This window comes from Saccoglossus kowalevskii, chromosome 12, assembly GCF_978046115.1.
Source record: "Saccoglossus kowalevskii chromosome 12, keSacKowa6.1, whole genome shotgun sequence".
Classification (NCBI taxonomy): Eukaryota; Metazoa; Hemichordata; class Enteropneusta; family Harrimaniidae; genus Saccoglossus; species Saccoglossus kowalevskii.
In genome coordinates, this window is record NC_140652.1 from 33,557,833 (window position 1) to 33,583,381 (window position 25,549).

At 36.3% G+C, this 25,549-nt stretch overlaps 1 protein-coding gene across 1 annotated transcript in view; it reads right to left on the reverse strand.

Annotated features, from left to right (window-relative positions):
- The window catches only part of LOC146735749 (NXPE family member 3-like), a 72,709-nt gene that overhangs the window by 45,945 nt on the left and 1,215 nt on the right, over window positions 1-25,549 (reverse strand). The window lies entirely within an intron of this gene.

Consider the following 25,549-nt stretch of genomic DNA (forward strand, 5'->3'; position numbering starts at 1 on the left):
CATTACACCTATAACGATACCATAATCTACATCATTACACCTACAGCGATACCACAGTCTACATCATTACACCTACAGCGATACCACAATCGTCATCATTACACCTATAGCCATACCACAATCTACATCCTTACACCTATAGAGATAACATAATCTACATCCTTTCATCTATAGCAATATCGCAATCTACATCATTACACGTATAGCAATACCACAATCTACATCATTACCCCTATAGCATTACCACAGTCTACATCATTACACCTACAGCGATACCACAGTCTACAGCCTACATAATTACACCTATATCGATACCACAATCTACATCATTACACCAATAGCGATACCACAGTCTACATCATTACACCTACAGCGATAGCACAATCGTCATCATTACACCTATATCGATACCACAATCTACCTTATTAAACCTACAATATCACAATCTACATCATTACACTTTTAACGATACCACAATCTACATCATTACATCTTTATCGATACCACAATCTACATTATTACACCTATAGCAATACCACAATCTACATTCTTGCACCTATAGAGATAAAATAATCAACATCCTTTCATCTGTAGCTATACCACAATCTACATCTACACACCTACTGCAATACCACAATCTACATCATTGTACATACAGCGATACCACAATCTACATCATTACATCTACAGCGATACCACAATCTACATCATTACACGTATTGCGATACCACAATCTACATCATTTCATCTATAGCAATAGCACACTCTACATAATTACACCTATAGCGATACCGCAATCTACATCCTTTCATCTATAGCAATACCACAATCTACATCTACACACCTAATGCAATACCACAATATACATCATTACACAGACAGTGATACCACAATCTACATCATTACACCTATAGCGATACCACAATCTACATCATTGCACCTACAGCGATACCACAATCTACATCATTACACCTACATTGACACTACAATCTACATTAAACCTATAGCAATACCACAATCTACATACTTTCATCTATAGCAATACCACAATCTACATCATTACACCTACAGCGATACCACAATCTACATCATTACACCTACATTGACACCACAATCTACATTAAACCTATAGCAATACCACAATCTACATCATTACACCTATAGCGATACCACAATCTACATCATTACACCTACAGCAATACCACAATATAAATCTACACACCTACTGCGATACCACAATATACATCATTACAGATACAGTGATACCACTATCTACATCATTACACCTACAGCGATACCACAGTCTACAGTCTACATAATTACACCTATATCGATACCACAATCTACATCATTACACCTATAGCAATACCACAAGCAACATCATTACACCAACAGTGATACCACAATATAAATCTACACACCTACTGCGATACCACAATATACATCATTACACCTACAGCAATACCACAAGCAACATCATTACACCAACAGTGATACCACAATATAAATCTACACACCTACTGCGATACCACAATATACATCATTACACCTATAGCGATACCATAGTCTACATCATTACACCTACAGCAATACCACAATCGTCATCATTACACCTATAGCAATACCACAATCTGCATCCTTACACCTACAGCGATATCACAATATACATCATTACATCTATATCGATACCACAATATACATCATTACACCTACAGCAATACCACAATATAAATCTGCACACCTACTGCGATATCACAATCTACATCATTGCACCTATAGCGATACCACAATCTACATCATTACACCTACATTGACACCACAATCTACATTAAACCTATAGCTATACCACAATCTACATCCCTTCAACTATTGCAATACCACAATCTACATCATTACACATATTGCGATACCACAATTTATATCCTTCACCAATAGCAATACCACAATCTACATCATTGTACCTACAGCGATACCACAATCTACAACATTACACCTACAGCAATACCACAATCTACATCATTACACCTACACCAATACCACAATATAAATCTACACACCTACTGCGATCCCACAATCTACATCATTACACCTATAGCGATACCACAATCTACATCTTTACATCTATATCGATACCACAATCTACATTATTAAGCCTATATCAATACCACAATCTACATCCTTACACCTATAGAGATAACATAATCTACATCCTTTCATCTGTAGCTATACCACAATTTATATCTACACACCTACTGCAATGCCACAATCTACATCATTATACATACAGCGATACCACAATCTTCATGATTACATCTACAGCGATACCACAATATACATCATTACATCTATATCGATACCACAATCTTTATCATTACACCTATAGCGATACCACAATCCACATCATTACATCTATAGCGATACCATAATCTCCATTATTACACCTACAGTGATTCCACAATATACATCATTTCACCTATAGCGATACCACAATCTACATCATTACATCTATATTGATACCACAATCTACATTATTAAACCTACATTGACACCACAATCTACATTAAACCTATAGCAATACCACAATCTACATCCTTACACATATAGAGATAACATAATCTATATAATTACACCTATACCGATACCACAATCTACATCATTACATCTATATCGATACCACAATCTACATCATTACACCTACATTGACACCACAATCTACATTAAACCTATAGCAATACCACAATCTACATCCTTTCATCTATATCAATACCACAATCTACATCCTTACACCTATAGAGATAACATAATCTACATCCTTTCATCTGTAGCTATACCACAATCTATATCTACACACCTACTGCAATACCACAATCTACATCATTGTACATACAGCGATACCACAATCTACATCATTACATCTACAGCGATACCAAAATCTATATCCTTTCACCAATAACGATAGCACAATCTACATCAATACACCTATAGCGATGCCACAATCTACATCATTATACCTATAGCGATACAACAATCTACCTAATTACACCTTTAGCGATACCACAATCTACATCCTTTCATCTATAGCAATACCACAATCTACATCTACACTCCTACTGCAAAACCACAATATACATCATTACACAGACAGTGATACCTCAATCCACATCATTACACCTATAGCGATACCACAATCTACATCATTACACCTATAGCGATACCATAATCTACATCATTACACCTACAGCAATACCACAATATAAATCTACACACCTACTGCGATTCCACAATATACATCATTACACCTACAGCAATACCACAATATAAATCTACACACCTACTGCGATACCACAATCTACATCATTGCACCTACAGCGATACCACAATCTACATCATTACACCTACATTGACACCACAATCTACATTAAAGCAATAGCAATGCTACAATCTACATCCTTTCGTCTATAGCAATACCACAATCTACATCATTACACCTATTGCGATACCACAATGTATATCCTTCACCAATAGCAATACCACAATCTACATCATTGTACCTACAGCGATACCACAATCTACATCATTACACCTACAGTGATACCACAATATAAATCTACACACCTACAGTGATACCACAATCTACATCATTACACCTACAGCGATACCACAGTCTACAGTCTACATAATTACACCTATATCGATACCACAATCTACATCATTACACTTATTGCGATACCACAATCTATATCCTTTCACCCTTAGCGATACCACAATCTACATCATTAAACCTATAGCGATACCAAAATCTATATCATTTCACCAATAACTATAGCACAATCTACATCAATACACCTATAGCGATACCACAATCTAAATCTTTTCATCTATAGCAATACCACAATCTACATCTACACTCCTACTGCAAAACCACAATATACATCATTACACAGACAGTGATACCACAATCCACATCATTACACCTATAGCGATACCACAATCTACATCATTGCACCTACAGCGATACCACAATCTACATGATTACACCTACATTGACACCACAATCTACATTAAACCTATAGCAATACCACAATCTACATCATTACACCTATTGCGATACCACAATCTATATCCTTTCCCCATTAGCGATACCACAATCTACATCATTAAACCTATAGCGATACCACAATCTACATCATTACACCTACAGCAATACCACAAGCAACATCATTACACCAACAGTGATACCACAATATAAATCTACACACCTACTATGATACCACAATCTACATCATTACACCAACAGCGATATCACAATCTACATCATTACACCTACAGCGATACCACAGTTTACATCATTACACCTTCAGCGATACCACAATCTTCATCATTACAGCTATAGCAATACCACAATCTACATCCTTACACATATAGAGATAACATAATCTACATCCTTTCATCTGTAGCTATGCCACAATCTACATCTCCACACCTACTGCAATGCCACAATCTACATCATTGTACATACAGCGATACCACAATCTACGTCATTACATCTACAGCGATACCACAATCTACATCATTACACTTATTGCGATACCACAATCTAAATTCTTTCACCAATAGCGATAGCAGAATCTCCATTACTACACCTACAGTGATACCACAATATACATCATTACACCTATAGCGATACCACAATCTGCATCATTGCACCTACAGCGATACCACAATCTACATCATTACACCTACATTGACACCACAATCTACATTAAACCTATAGCTATACCACAATCTACATCATTTCACCTATAGCAATACCACAATCTACATCATTACACATATTGCGATACCACAATCTATATCCTTCACCAATAGCAATACCACAATCTACATCGTTGTACCTACAGCAATACCACAATCTACATCATTACACCTACAGCAATACCACAATATAAATATACATACCTACTGCGATACCACAATCTACATCAATACACCTACAGCAATACCACAATCTACATCATTACACCAACAGCAATACCACAATATAAATCTACACACCTACTCTGATACCACAATCTACATCATTACACCTACAGCAATACCACAATCTACATCATTACACCTATAGCGATACCACAATCTCTATCTTTTCACCAATAGCGATACCACAATCTACATCATTACACCAACAGTGATACCACAATATAAATCTACACACCTACTGCGATACCACAATATACATCATTACACATACAGTGATACCACAATCTACATCATTACACCTATAACGATACCATAATCTACATCATTACACCTACAGCGATACCACAGTCTACATCATTACACCTACAGCGATACCACAATCGTCATCATTACACCTATAGCCATACCACAATCTACATCCTTACACCTATAGAGATAACATAATCTACATCCTTTCATCTATAGCAATATCGCAATCTACATCATTACACGTATAGCAATACCACAATCTACATCATTACCCCTATAGCATTACCACAGTCTACATCATTACACCTACAGCGATACCACAGTCTACAGCCTACATAATTACACCTATATCGATACCACAATCTACATCATTACACCAATAGCGATACCACAGTCTACATCATTACACCTACAGCGATAGCACAATCGTCATCATTACACCTATATCGATACCACAATCTACCTTATTAAACCTACAATATCACAATCTACATCATTACACTTTTAACGATACCACAATCTACATCATTACATCTTTATCGATACCACAATCTACATTATTACACCTATAGCAATACCACAATCTACATTCTTGCACCTATAGAGATAAAATAATCAACATCCTTTCATCTGTAGCTATACCACAATCTACATCTACACACCTACTGCAATACCACAATCTACATCATTGTACATACAGCGATACCACAATCTACATCATTACATCTACAGCGATACCACAATCTACATCATTACACGTATTGCGATACCACAATCTACATCCTTTCATCTATAGCAATAGCACACTCTACATAATTACACCTATAGCGATACCGCAATCTACATCCTTTCATCTATAGCAATACCACAATCTACATCTACACACCTAATGCAATACCACAATATACATCATTACACAGACAGTGATACCACAATCTACATCATTACACCTATAGCGATACCACAATCTACATCATTGCACCTACAGCGATACCACAATCTACATCATTACACCTACATTGACACTACAATCTACATTAAACCTATAACAATACCACAATCTACATACTTTCATCTATAGCAATACCACAATCTACATCATTACACCTACAGCGATACCACAATCTACATCATTACACCTACATTGACACCACAATCTACATTAAACCTATAGCAATACCACAATCTACATCATTACACCTATAGCGATACCACAATCTACATCATTACACCTACAGCAATACCACAATATAAATCTACACACCTACTGCGATACCACAATATACATCATTACAGATACAGTGATACCACTATCTACATCATTACACCTACAGCGATACCACAGTCTACAGTCTACATAATTACACCTATATCGATACCACAATCTACATCATTACACCTATAGCAATACCACAAGCAACATCATTACACCAACAGTGATACCACAATATAAATCTACACACCTACTGCGATACCACAATATACATCATTACACCTACAGCAATACCACAAGCAACATCATTACACCAACAGTGATACCACAATATAAATCTACACACCTACTGCGATACCACAATATACATCATTACACCTATAGCGATACCATAGTCTACATCATTACACCTACAGCAATACCACAATCGTCATCATTACACCTATAGCAATGCCACAATCTGCATCCTTACACCTACAGCGATATCACAATATACATCATTACATCTATATCGATACCACAATATACATCATTACACCTACAGCAATACCACAATATAAATCTGCACACCTACTGCGATATCACAATCTACATCATTGCACCTATAGCGATACCACAATCTACATCATTACACCTACATTGACACCACAATCTACATTAAACCTATAGCTATACCACAATCTACATCCCTTCAACTATTGCAATACCACAATCTACATCATTACACATATTGCGATACCACAATTTATATCCTTCACCAATAGCAATACCACAATCTACATCATTGTACCTACAGCGATACCACAATCTACATCATTACACCTACAGCAATACCACAATCTACATCATTACACCTACACCAATATCACAATATAAATCTACACACCTACTGCGATCCCACAATCTACATCATTACACCTATAGCGATACCACAATCTACATCTTTACATCTATATCGATACCACAATCTACATTATTAAGCCTATATCAATACCACAATCTACATCCTTACACCTATAGAGATAACATAATCTACATCCTTTCATCTGTAGCTATACCACAATTTATATCTACACACCTACTGCAATGCCACAATCTACATCATTATACATACAGCGATACCACAATCTTCATGATTACATCTACAGCGATACCACAATATACATCATTACATCTATATCGATACCACAATCTATATCATTACACCTATAGCGATACCACAATCCACATCATTACATCTATAGCGATACCATAATCTCCATTATTACACCTACAGTGATTCCACAATATACATCATTTCACCTATAGCGATACCACAATCTACATCATTACATCTATATTGATACCACAATCTACATTATTAAACCTACATTGACACCACAATCTACATTAAACCTATAGCAATACCACAATCTACATCCTTACACATATAGAGATAACATAATCTATATAATTACACCTATACCGATACCACAATCTACATCATTACATCTATATCGATACCACAATCTACATCATTACACCTACATTGACACCACAATCTACATTAAACCTATAGCAATACCACAATCTACATCCTTTCATCTATATCAATACCACAATCTACATCCTTACACCTATAGAGATAACATAATGTACATCCTTTCATCTGTAGCTATACCACAATCTATATCTACACACCTACTGCAATACCACAATCTACATCATTGTACATACAGCGATACCACAATCTACATCATTACATCTACAGCGATACCAAAATCTATATCCTTTCACCAATAACGATAGCACAATCTACATCAATACACCTATAGCGATGCCACAATCTACATCATTATACCTATAGCGATACAACAATCTACCTAATTACACCTTTAGCGATACCACAATCTACATCCTTTCATCTATAGCAATACCACAATCTACATCTACACTCCTACTGCAAAACCACAATATACATCATTTCACAGACAGTGATACCTCAATCCACATCATTACACCTATAGCGATACCACAATCTACATCATTACACCTATAGCGATACCATAATCTACATCATTACACCTACAGCAATACCACAATATAAATCTACACACCTACTGCGATTCCACAATATACATCATTACACCTACAGCAATACCACAATATAAATCTACACACCTACTGCGATACCACAATCTACATCATTGCACCTACAGCGATACCACAATCTACATCATTACACCTACATTGACACCACAATCTACATTAAAGCAATAGCAATGCTACAATCTACATCCTTTCGTCTATAGCAATACCACAATCTACATCATTACACCTATTGCGATACCACAATGTATATCCTTCACCAATAGCAATACCACAATCTACATCATTGTACCTACAGCGATACCACAATCTACATCATTACACCTACAGTGATACCACAATATAAATCTACACACCTACAGTGATACCACAATCTACATCATTACACCTACAGCGATACCACAGTCTACAGTCTACATAATTACACCTATATCGATACCACAATCTACATCATTACACTTATTGCGATACCACAATCTATATCCTTTCACCCTTAGAGATACCACAATCTACATCATTAAACCTATAGCGATACCAAAATCTATATCATTTCACCAATAACTATAGCACAATCTACATCAATACACCTATAGCGATACCACAATCTAAATCCTTTCATCTATAGCAATACCACAATCTACATCTACACTCCTACTGCAAAACCACAATATACATCATTACACAGACAGTGATACCACAATCCACATCATTACACCTATAGCGATACCACAATCTACATCATTGCACCTACAGCGATACCACAATCTACATCATTACACCTACATTGACACCACAATCTACATTAAACCTATAGCAATACCACAATCTACATCATTACACCTATTGCGATACCACAATCTATATCCTTTCCCCATTAGCGATACCACAATCTACATCATTAAACCTATAGCGATACCACAATCTACATCATTACACCTACAGCAATACCACAAGCAACATCATTACACCAACAGTGATACCACAATATAAATCTACACACCTACTATGATACCACAATCTACATCATTACACCAACAGCGATATCACAATCTACATCATTACACCTACAGCGATACCACAGTTTACATCATTACACCTTCAGCGATACCACAATCTTCATCATTACAGCTATAGAAATACCACAATCTACATCCTTACACATATAGAGATAACATAATCTACATCCTTTCATCTGTAGCTATGCCACAATCTACATCTCCACACCTACTGCAATGCCACAATCTACATCATTGTACATACAGCGATACCACAATCTACGTCATTACATCTACAGCGATACCACAATCTACATCATTACACTTATTGCGATACCACAATCTAAATTCTTTCACCAATAGCGATAGCAGAATCTCCATTACTACACCTACAGTGATACCACAATATACATCATTTCACCTATAGCAATACCACAAACTACAACATTACACATACAGTGATACCACAATCTACATCATTACACCTACATCGATACCACAATCTTCATCATTACACCTATAGTGATATCACAATCTACATCATTACACCTATAGCAATACCACAACCTACATCATTGCACCTACAGCGATACCACCATCTAAAACATTACACTTACTGTGATACCACAATCTACATCATTACACCTACAGCGATACCACAATCTACATCATTAAACCTACTATGATACCACAATCTACATCATTACACCAACAGCGATACCACAATCTACATCATTACACCTATAGCGATACCACAGTCTACATCATTACACCTACAGCGATACCACAATCTTCATCATTACACCTATAGCAATACCACAATCTACATCCTTACACCTATAGCAATACCACAATCTGCATCCTTACACCTACAGCGATATCACAATATACATCATTACATCTATATCGATACCACAATATACATCATTACATCTATATCGATACCACAATCTACATCATTACACCTATAGCGACACCACAATCCACATCATTACATCTATAGCGATACCATAATCTCCATTATTACACCTACAGTGATTCCACAATATACATCATTTCACCTATAGCGATACCACAATCTACATCATTACATCTATATTGATACCACAATCTACATTATTAAACCTACAATACCACAATCTACATCATTACACCTATAGCGATACCACAATCTACATCATTACATCTATATAGATACCACAATCTACAATATTACACCTACATTGACACCACAATCTACATTAAACCTATAGCAATACCACAATCTACATCCTTACACATATAGAGATAACATAATCTATATCATTACACCTATACCGATACCACAATCTACATCATTACATCTATATCGATACCACAATCTACATCATTACACCTACATTGACACCACAATCTACATTAAACCTATAACAATACCACAATCTACATCCTTTCATCTATATCAATACCACAATCTACATCCTTACACCTATAGAGATAACATAATCTACATCCTTTCATCTGAAGCTATACCACAATTTATATCTACACACCTACTGCAATACCACAATCTACATCATTGTACATACAGCGATACCACAATCTACATCATTACATCTACAGCGATACCAAAATCTATATCCTTTCACCAATAACGATAGCACAATCTACATCAATACACCTATAGCGATGCCACAATCTACATCATTATACCTATAGCGAGACAACAATCTACCTAATTACACCTATAGCGATACCACAATCTACATCCTTTCATCTATAGCAATACCACAATCTACATCTACACTCCTACTGAAAAACCACAATATACATCATTACACAGACAGTGATACCTCAATCCACATCATTACACCTATAGCGATACCACAATCTACATCATTGCACCTACAGCAATACCACAATCTCCATCATTATACCTACATTGACACCACAATCTACATTAAACCTATAGCAATACCACAATCTACATCCTTTCATCTATAGCAATACCACAATCTACATCATTGTACCTACATCGATACCACAATCTACATCATTACACCTATAGCGATACCATAATCTACATCATTACACCTACAGCAATACCACAATATAAATCTACACACCTACTGCGATTCCACAATATACATCATTACACCTACAGCAATACCACAATATAAATCTACACACCTACTGTGATACCACAATCTACATCATTACACCTATAGCGATACCACAGTCTACATCATTACACCTACAGCGATACCACAATCGTCATCATTACACCTATAGCCATACCACAATCTACATCCTTACACCTATAGAGATAACATAATCTACATCCTTTCATCTATAGCAATATCGCAATCTACATCATTACACGTATAGCAATACCACAATCTACATCATTACCCCTATAGCATTACCACAGTCTACATCATTACACCTACAGCGATACCACAGTCTACAGCCTACATAATTACACCTATATCGATACCACAATCTACATCATTACACCAATAGCGATACCACAGTCTACATCATTACACCTACAGCGATAGCACAATCGTCATCATTACACCTATATCGATACCACAATCTACCTTATTAAACCTACAATATCACAATCTACATCATTACACTTTTAACGATACCACAATCTACATCATTACATCTTTATCGATACCACAATCTACATTATTACACCTATAGCAATACCACAATCTACATTCTTGCACCTATAGAGATAAAATAATCAACATCCTTTCATCTGTAGCTATACCACAATCTACATCTACACACCTACTGCAATACCACAATCTACATCATTGTACATACAGCGATACCACAATCTACATCATTACATCTACAGCGATACCACAATCTACATCATTACACGTATTGCGATACCACAATCTACATCCTTTCATCTATAGCAATAGCACACTCTACATAATTACACCTATAGCGATACCGCAATCTACATCCTTTCATCTATAGCAATACCACAATCTACATCTACACACCTAATGCAATACCACAATATACATCATTACACAGACAGTGATACCACAATCTACATCATTACACCTATAGCGATACCACAATCTACATCATTGCACCTATAGCGATACCACAATCTACATCATTACACCTACATTGACACTACAATCTACATTAAACCTATAACAATACCACAATCTACATACTTTCATCTATAGCAATACCACAATCTACATCATTACACCTACAGCGATACCACAATCTACATCATTACACCTACATTGACACCACAATCTACATTAAACCTATAGCAATACCACAATCTACATCATTACACCTATAGCGATACCACAATCTACATCATTACACCTACAGCAATACCACAATATAAATCTACACACCTACTGCGATACCACAATATACATCATTACAGATACAGTGATACCACTATCTACATCATTACACCTACAGCGATACCACAGTCTACAGTCTACATAATTACACCTATATCGATACCACAATCTACATCATTACACCTATAGCAATACCACAAGCAACATCATTACACCAACAGTGATACCACAATATAAATCTACACACCTACTGCGATACCACAATATACATCATTACACCTACAGCAATACCACAAGCAACATCATTACACCAACAGTGATACCACAATATAAATCTACACACCTACTGCGATACCACAATATACATCATTACACCTATAGCGATACCATAGTCTACATCATTACACCTACAGCAATACCACAATCGTCATCATTACACCTATAGCAATACCACAATCTGCATCCTTACACCTACAGCGATATCACAATATACATCATTACATCTATATCGATACCACAATATACATCATTACACCTACAGCAATACCACAATATAAATCTGCACACCTACTGCGATATCACAATCTACATCATTGCACCTATAGCGATACCACAATCTACATCATTACACCTACATTGACACCACAATCTACATTAAACCTATAGCTATACCACAATCTACATCCCTTCAACTATTGCAATACCACAATCTACATCATTACACATATTGCGATACCACAATTTATATCCTTCACCAATAGCAATACCACAATCTACATCATTGTACCTACAGCGATACCACAATCTACATCATTACACCTACAGCAATACCACAATCTACATCATTACACCTACACCAATACCACAATATAAATCTACACACCTACTGCGATCCCACAATCTACATCATTACACCTATAGCGATACCACAATCTACATCTTTACATCTATATCGATACCACAATCTACATTATTAAGCCTATATCAATACCACAATCTACATCCTTACACCTATAGAGATAACATAATCTACATCCTTTCATCTGTAGCTATACCACAATTTATATCTACACACCTACTGCAATGCCACAATCTACATCATTATACATACAGCGATACCACAATCTTCATGATTACATCTACAGCGATACCACAATATACATCATTACATCTATATCGATACCACAATCTATATCATTACACCTATAGCGATACCACAATCCACATCATTACATCTATAGCGATACCATAATCTCCATTATTACACCTACAGTGATTCCACAATATACATCATTTCACCTATAGCGATACCACAATCTACATCATTACATCTATATTGATACCACAATCTACATTATTAAACCTACATTGACACCACAATCTACATTAAACCTATAGCAATACCACAATCTACATCCTTACACATATAGAGATAACATAATCTATATAATTACACCTATACCGATACCACAATCTACATCATTACATCTATATCGATACCACAATCTACATCATTACACCTACATTGACACCACAATCTACATTAAACCTATAGCAATACCACAATCTACATCCTTTCATCTATATCAATACCACAATCTACATCCTTACACCTATAGAGATAACATAATCTACATCCTTTCATCTGTAGCTATACCACAATCTATATCTACACACCTACTGCAATACCACAATCTACATCATTGTACATACAGCGATACCACAATCTACATCATTACATCTACAGCGATACCAAAATCTATATCCTTTCACCAATAACGATAGCACAATCTACATCAATACACCTATAGCGATGCCACAATCTACATCATTATACCTATAGCGATACAACAATCTACCTAATTACACCTTTAGCGATACCACAATCTACATCCTTTCATCTATAGCAATACCACAATCTACATCTACACTCCTACTGCAAAACCACAATATACATCATTACACAGACAGTGATACCTCAATCCACATCATTACACCTATAGCGATACCACAATCTACATCATTACACCTATAGCGATACCATAATCTACATCATTACACCTACAGCAATACCACAATATAAATCTACACACCTACTGCGATTCCACAATATACATCATTACACCTACAGCAATACCACAATATAAATCTACACACCTACTGCGATACCACAATCTACATCATTGCACCTACAGCGATACCACAATCTACATCATTACACCTACATTGACACCACAATCTACATTAAAGCCATAGCAATACCACAATCTACATCATTACACCTATTGCGATACCACAATGTATATCCTTCACCAATAGCAATACCACAATCTACATCATTGTACCTACAGCGATACCACAATCTACATCATTACACCTACAGTGATACCACAATATAAATCTACACACCTACAGTGATACCACAATCTACATCATTACACCTACAGCGATACCACAGTCTACAGTCTACATAATTACACCTATATCGATACCACAATCTACATCATTACACTTATTGCGATACCACAATCTATATCCTTTCACCCTTAGCGATACCACAATCTACATCATTAAACCTATAGCGATACCAAAATCTATATCATTTCACCAATAACTATAGCACAATTTACATCAATACAACTATAGCGATACCACAATCTAAATCCTTTCATCTATAGCAATACCACAATCTACATCTACACTCCTACTGCAAAACCACAATATACATCATTACACAGACAGTGATACCACAATCCACATCATTACACCTATAGCGATACCACAATCTACATCATTGCACCTACAGCGATACCACAATCTACATCATTACACCTACATTGACACCACAATCTACATTAAACCTATAGCAATACCACAATCTACATCATTACACCTATTGCGATACCACAATCTATATCCTTTCCCCATTAGCGATACCACAATCTACATCATTAAACCTATAGCGATACCACAATCTACATCATTACACCTACAGCAATACCACAAGCAACATCATTACACCAACAGTGATACCACAATATAAATCTACACACCTACTATGATACCACAATCTACATCATTACACCAACAGCGATATCACAATCTACATCATTACACCTACAGCGATACCACAGTTTACATCATTACACCTTCAGCGATACCACAATCTTCATCATTACAGCTATAGCAATACCACAATCTACATCCTTACACATATAGAGATAACATAATCTACATCCTTTCATCTGTAGCTATGCCACAATCTACATCTCCACACCTACTGCAATGCCACAATCTACATCATTGTACATACAGCGATACCACAATCTACGTCATTACATCTACAGCGATACCACAATCTACATCATTACACTTATTGCGATACCACAATCTAAATTCTTTCACCAATAGCGATAGCAGAATCTCCATTACTACACCTACAGTGATACCACAATATACATCATTTCACCTATAGCGATACCACAAACTACAACATTACACATACAGTGATACCACAATCTACATCATTACACCTACATCGATACCACAATCTTCATCATTACACCTATAGTGATATCACAATCTACATCATTACACCTATAGCAATACCACAACCTACATCATTGCACCTACAGCGATACCACCATCTAAAACATTACACTTACTGTGATACCACAATCTACATCATTACACCTACAGCGATACCACAATCTACATCATTAAACCTACTATGATACCACAATCTACATCATTACACCAACAGCGATACCACAATCTACATCATTACACCTATAGCGATACCACAGTCTACATCATTACACCTACAGCGATACCACAATCTTCATCATTACACCTATAGCAATACCACAATCTACATCCTTACACCTATAGCAATACCACAATCTGCATCCTTACACCTACAGCGATATCACAATATACATCATTACATCTATATCGATACCACAATATACATCATTACATCTATATCGATACCACAATCTACATCATTACACCTATAGCGATACCACAATCCACATCATTACATCTATAGCGATACCATAATCTCCATTATTACACCTACAGTGATTCCACAATATACATCATTTCACCTATAGCGATACCACAATCTACATCATTACATCTATATTGATACCACAATCTACATTATTAAACCTACAATACCACAATCTACATCATTACACCTATAGCGATACCACAATCTACATCATTACATCTATATAGATACCACAATCTACAATATTACACCTACATTGACACCACAATCTACATTAAACCTATAGCAATACCACAATCTACATCCTTACACATATAGAGATAACATAATCTATATCATTACACCTATACCGATACCACAATCTACATCATTACATCTATATCGATACCACAATCTACATCATTACACCTACATTGACACCACAATCTACATTAAACCTATAGCAATACCACAATCTACATACTTTCATCTATATCAATACCACAATCTACATCCTTACACCTATAGAGATAACATAATCTACATCCTTTCATCTGTAGCTATACCACAATTTATATCTACACACCTACTGCAATACCACAATCTACATCATTGTACATACAGCGATACCACAATCTACATCATTACATCTACAGCGATACCAAAATCTATATCCTTTCACCAATAACGATAGCACAATCTACATCAATACACCTATAGCGATGCCACAATCTACATCATTATACCTATAGCGAGACAACAATCTACCTAATTACACCTATAGCGATACCACAATCTACATCCTTTCATCTATAGCAATACCACAATCTACATCTACACTCCTACTGAAAAACCACAATATACATCATTACACAGACAGTGATACCTCAATCCACATCATTACACCTATAGCGATACCACAATCTACATCATTGCACCTACAGCAATACCACAATCTCCATCATTATACCTACATTGACACCACAATCTACATTAAACCTATAGCAATACCACAATCTACATCCTTTCATATATAGCAATACCACAATCTACATCATTGTACCTACATCGATACCACAATCTACATCATTACACCTATAGCGATACCATAATCTACATCATTACACCTACAGCAATACCACAATATAAATCTACACACCTACTGCGATTCCACAATATACATCATTACACCTACAGCAATACCACAATATAAATCTACACACCTACTGCGATACCACAATCTACATCATTGCACCTACAGCGATACCACAATCTACATCATTACACCTACATTGACACCACAATCTACATTAAACCTATAGCAATGCTACAATCTACATCCTTTCGTCTATAGCAATACCACAATCTACATCATTACACCTATTGCGATACCACAATCTATATCCTTCACCAATAGCAATACCACAATCTACATCATTGTACCTACAGCGATACCACAATCTACATCATTACACCTACAGTGATACCACAATATAAATCTACACACCTACAGTGATACCACAATCTACATCATTACACCTACAGCGATACCACAGTCTACAGTCTACATAATTACACCTATATCGATACCACAATCTACATCATTACACTTATTGCGATACCACAATCTATATCCTTTCACCCTTAGCGATACCACAATCTACATCATTAAACCTATAGCGATACCAAAATCTATATCCTTTCACCAATAACGATACCACAATCTACATCAATACACCTATAGCGATGCCACAATCTACATCATTATACCTATAGCGATACAACAATCTATATCCTTTCATCTATAGCAATACCACAATCTACATCTACACTCCTACTGCAAAACCACAATATACATCATTACACAGACAGTGATACCACAATCCACATCATTACACCTATAGCGATACCACAATCTACATCATTGCACCTACAGCGATACCACAATCTACATCATTACACCTACATTGACACCACAATCTACATTAAACCTATAGCAGTACCACAATCTACATCATTACACCTATTGCGATACCACAATCTATATCCTTTCCCCATTACGATACCACAATCTACATCATTAAACCTATAGCGATACCACATTCTACATCATTACACCTACAGCAATACCACAAGCAACATCATTACACCTACAGTGATACCACAATATAAATCTACACACCTACTATGATACCACAATCTACATCATTACACCAACAGCGATACCACAATCTACATCATTACACCTACAGCGATACCACAGTTTACATCATTACACCTTCAGCGATACCACAATCTTCATCATTACACCTATAGCAATACCACAATCTACATCCTTACACATATAGAGATAACATAATCTACATCCTTTCATCTGTAGCTATGCCACAATCTACATCTCCACACCTACTACAATGCCACAATCTACATCATTGTACATACAGCGATACCACAATCTACGTCATTACATCTACAGCGATACCACAATCTACATCATTACACTTATTGCGATACCACAATATATATCCTTTCACCAATAGCGATAGCAGAATCTCCATTACTACACCTACAGTGATACCACAATATACATCAGTTCACCTATAGCGATACCACAATCTACAACATTACACATACAGTGATACCACAATCTACATCATTACACCTACATCGATACCACAATCTTCATCATTACACCTATAGTGATATCACAATCTATATCATTACACCTATAGCAATACCACAACCTACATCATTGCACCTACAGCGATACCACCATCTAAAACATTACACTTACTGTGATACCACAATCTACATCATTACACCTACAGCGATACCACAATCTACATCATTAAACCTACTATGATACCACAATCTACATCATTACACCAACAGCGATACCACAATCTACATCATTACACCTATAGCGATACCACAGTCTACATCATTACACCTACAGCGATACCACAATCTTCATCATTACACCTATAGCAATACCACAATCTACATCCTTACACCTATAGAGATAACATAATCTACATCCTTTCGTCTGTAGCTATGCCACAATCTACATCTCCACACCTACTGCAATACCACAATCTACATCATTGTACATACAGCGATACCACAATCTACATCATTACATCTACAGTGATACCACAATCTACATCATTACACTTATTGCGATACCACAATCTATATCCTTTCACCAATAGCGATTGCGCAATCTACATCATTACACCTATAGCAATACCACAATTTACATCCATTCACCTATCGCGATAACGCGATCTACATCATTACACCTATAGCAATACCACAATGTACATCATTACACCTATAGCGATACCACAATCTGCATAACTACACCTACAGCGATACCACAACCTACATCATTACACCTACAGTGATACCGCCATCTACATCAGTATACGTACAGTGATACCACCATCTACATCATTACACCTACAGTGATACCACAATCTACATTATTACTCCTACTACGATACCACAATCAACATCATTACACCTATAGCAATACCACAATCTACATCATTACACCTACAGTTATACCACCATCTACGTCATTACACCTACAGTGATACCACAATCTACATCATTACTCATACTACAATACCACAATCTACATCATTACACCTATAGCAATACCACAATCTACATCATTACACCTACAGCGATACCACAATCTACATCATTACACCTATAGCGATACCACAATCTACGTCATTACACCTACAGCGATACCACAGTCTACAGTCTACATAATTACACCTATATCGATACCACAATCTACATCATTACACCTATAGCGATACCACAGTCTACATCATTACACCTACAACAATACCACAATCGTCATCATTACACCTATAGCAATACCACAATCTACATCCTTACACCTATAGAGATAACATAATCTACATCATTGTACCTACAGCGATTCCACAATCTACATCATAACACCTATAGCGATACCACAATCTACATCATTACACCTACAGCAATACCACAATCTACATCATTACACCTACAGCAATACCACAACCAACATCATTACACCAACAGCGATACCGCAATATAAATCTACACACCTACTGCGATACCACAATATACATTAATTCACCTATATCGATTCCATAATCTACATCATTACACCTATAGCAATAACACAATCTACATCATTACACCTACAGCGATACCACAACCTACATCATTACACCTACAGTGATACCGCCATCTACATCATTACACCTACAGTGATACAACAATCTACATCATTACTCCTACTACGATACCACAATCTACATTATTACACCTATAGCAATACCACAATCTACATCATTACACCTATAGCGATACCACAGTCTACATCATTACACCTACAACAATACCACAATCGTCATCATTACACCTATAGCAATACCACAATCTACATCCTTACACCTATAGAGATAACATAATCTACATCATTGTACCTACAGCGATTCCACAATCTACATCATAACACCTATAGCGATACCACAATCTACATCATTACACCTACAGCAATACCACAATCTACATCATTACACCTACAGCAATACCACAAGCAACATCATTACACCAACAGCGATACCGCAATATAAATCTACACACCTACTGCGATACCACAATATACATTAATTCACCTATATCGATTCCATAATCTACATCATTACACCTATAGCAATAACACAATCTACATCATTACACCTACAGCGATACCACAACCTACATCATTACACCTACAGTGATACCGCCATCTACATCATTACACCTACAGTGATACAACAATCTACATCATTACTCCTACTACGATACCACAATCTACATTATTACACCTATAGCAATACCACAATCTACATCATTACACCTATGGCGATACCACAATCTACATCATTACACCTACAGTGATACCACATTCTACATCATTACTCCTACTACGATACCACAATCTACATCATTACACCTATAGCAATACCACAATCTACATCATTACACCTACAGCGATACCACAATTTACATCATTACACCTATAGCAATACCACAATCTACATCATTACACCTACAGCGATACCACAATCTACATCATTACACCTACAGCGATACCACAATCTACATCATTACACCTATAGCGATACCACAGGCTACAGTCTACATAATTACACCTATATCGGAACCACCATCTACATCATTACACCTACAGTGATACCACAATCTACATCATTACTCCTACTACGATACCACAATCTACATCATTACATATATAGCGATACCATAATCTCCATTATTACACCTACAGTGATACCACAATATACATCATTTCACCTGTAGCGATACCACAATCTACAACAGTACACCTATAGCAATACCACAATCTACATCATTACTCCTACTACGATACCACAATCTACATCATTACACCTATAGCAATACCACAATCTACATCATTACACCTACAGCGATACCACAATTTACATCATTACACCTATAGCAATACCACAATCTACATCATTACACCTACAGCGATACCACAATCTACATCATTACACCTACAGCGATACCACAATCTACATCATTACACCTATAGCGATACCACAGGCTACAGTCTACATAATTACACCTATATCGGAACCACCATCTACATCATTACACCTACAGTGATACCACAATCTACATCATTACTCCTACTACGATACCACAATCTACATCATTACATATATAGCGATACCATAATCTCCATTATTACACCTACAGTGATACCACAATATACATCATTTCACCTGTAGCGATACCACAATCTACAACAGTACACATACAGTGATACCACAATCTACATCATTACACCTACATCGATACCACAATCTACATCATTACACCTATAGCAATACCTCAATCTACATCATTACACCTACAGTTATACCACCATCTACGTCATTACACCTACAGTGATACCACAATCTACATCATTACTCATACTACAATACCACAATCTATATCATTACACCTATAGCAATACCACAATCTACATCATTACACCTACAGCGATACCATAATCTCCATTATTACACCTACAGTGATACCACAATATACATCATTTCACCTGTAGCGATACCACAATCTACAACAGTACACATACAGTGATACCACAATCTACATCATTACACCTACATCGATACCACAATCTACATCATTACACCTATAGCAATACCTCAATCTACATCATTACACCTACAGTGATACCACAATCTACATTATTACTCCTACAGCGATACCACAATCTACATCATTACACCTACAGCGATACCACAATCAACGTCATTACACCTACAGCGATACCACAGTCTACAGTCTACATAATTACACCTATATCGATACCACAATCTACATCATTATACCTACAGCAATACCACAACCAACATCATTACACCAACAGCGATACCGCAATATAAATCTACACACCTACTGCGATACCACAATATACATTAATTCACCTATATCGATTCCATAATCTACATCATTACACCTATAGCAATAACACAATCTACATCATTACACCTACAGTGATACCACAACCTACATCATTACACCTACAGTGATACCGCCATCTACATCATTACACCTACAGTGATACAACAATCTACATCATTACTCCTACTACGATACCACAATCTACATCATTACACCTATAGCAATACCACAATCTACATCATTACACCTATGGCGATACCACAATCTACATCATTACACCTACAGTGATACCACATTCTACATCATTACTCCTACTACGATACCACAATCTACATCATTACACCTATAGCAATACCACAATCTACATCATTACACCTACAGCGATACCACAATTTACATCATTACACCTATAGCAATACCACAATCTACATCATTACACCTACAGCGATACCACAATCTACATCATTACACCTACAGCGATACCACAATCTACATCATTACACCTATAGCGATACCACAGGCTACAGTCTACATAATTACACCTATATCGGAACCACCATCTACATCATTACACCTACAGTGATACCACAATCTACATCATTACTCCTACTACGATACCACAATCTACATCATTACATATATAGCGATACCATAATCTCCATTATTACACCTACAGTGATACCACAATATACATCATTTCACCTGTAGCGATACCACAATCTACAACAGTACACCTATAGCAATACCACAATCTACATCATTACTCCTACTACGATACCACAATCTACATCATTACACCTATAGCAATACCACAATCTACATCATTACACCTACAGCGATACCACAATTTACATCATTACACCTATAGCAATACCACAATCTACATCATTACACCTACAGCGATACCACAATCTACATCATTACACCTACAGCGATACCACAATCTACATCATTACACCTATAGCGATACCACAGGCTACAGTCTACATAATTACACCTATATCGGAACCACCATCTACATCATTACACCTACAGTGATACCACAATCTACATCATTACTCCTACTACGATACCACAATCTACATCATTACATATATAGCGATACCATAATCTCCATTATTACACCTACAGTGATACCACAATATACATCATTTCACCTGTAGCGATACCACAATCTACAACAGTACACATACAGTGATACCACAATCTACATCATTACACCTACATCGATACCACAATCTACATCATTACACCTATAGCAATACCTCAATCTACATCATTACACCTACAGTTATACCACCATCTACGTCATTACACCTACAGTGATACCACAATCTACATCATTACTCATACTACAATACCACAATCTATATCATTACACCTATAGCAATACCACAATCTACATCATTACACCTACAGCGATACCATAATCTCCATTATTACACCTACAGTGATACCACAATATACATCATTTCACCTGTAGCGATACCACAATCTACAACAGTACACATACAGTGATACCACAATCTACATCATTACACCTACATCGATACCACAATCTACATCATTACACCTATAGCAATACCTCAATCTACATCATTACACCTACAGTGATACCACAATCTACATTATTACTCCTACAGCGATACCACAATCTACATCATTACACCTACAGCGATACCACAATCAACGTCATTACACCTACAGCGATACCACAGTCTACAGTCTACATAATTACACCTATATCGATACCACAATCTACATCATTACACCTATAGCGATACCACAGTCTACATCATTACACCTACAGCAATACCACAATCGTCATCATTACACCTATAGCAATACCACAATCTACATCCTTACACCTATAGAGATAACATAATCTACATCATTACACCTACAGCAATACCACAAGCAACATCATTACACCAACAGCGATACCGCAATATAAATCTACACACCTACTACGATACCGCAATATACATTAATTCACCTATATCGATTCCATAATCTACATCATTACACCTATAGCAATACCACAATCTACATCATTACACCTACAGCGATACCACAACCTACATCATTACACCTACAGTGATACCGGCATCTACATCATTACACCTACAGTGATACAACAATCTACATCATTACTCCTACTACGATACCACAATCTACATCATTACAC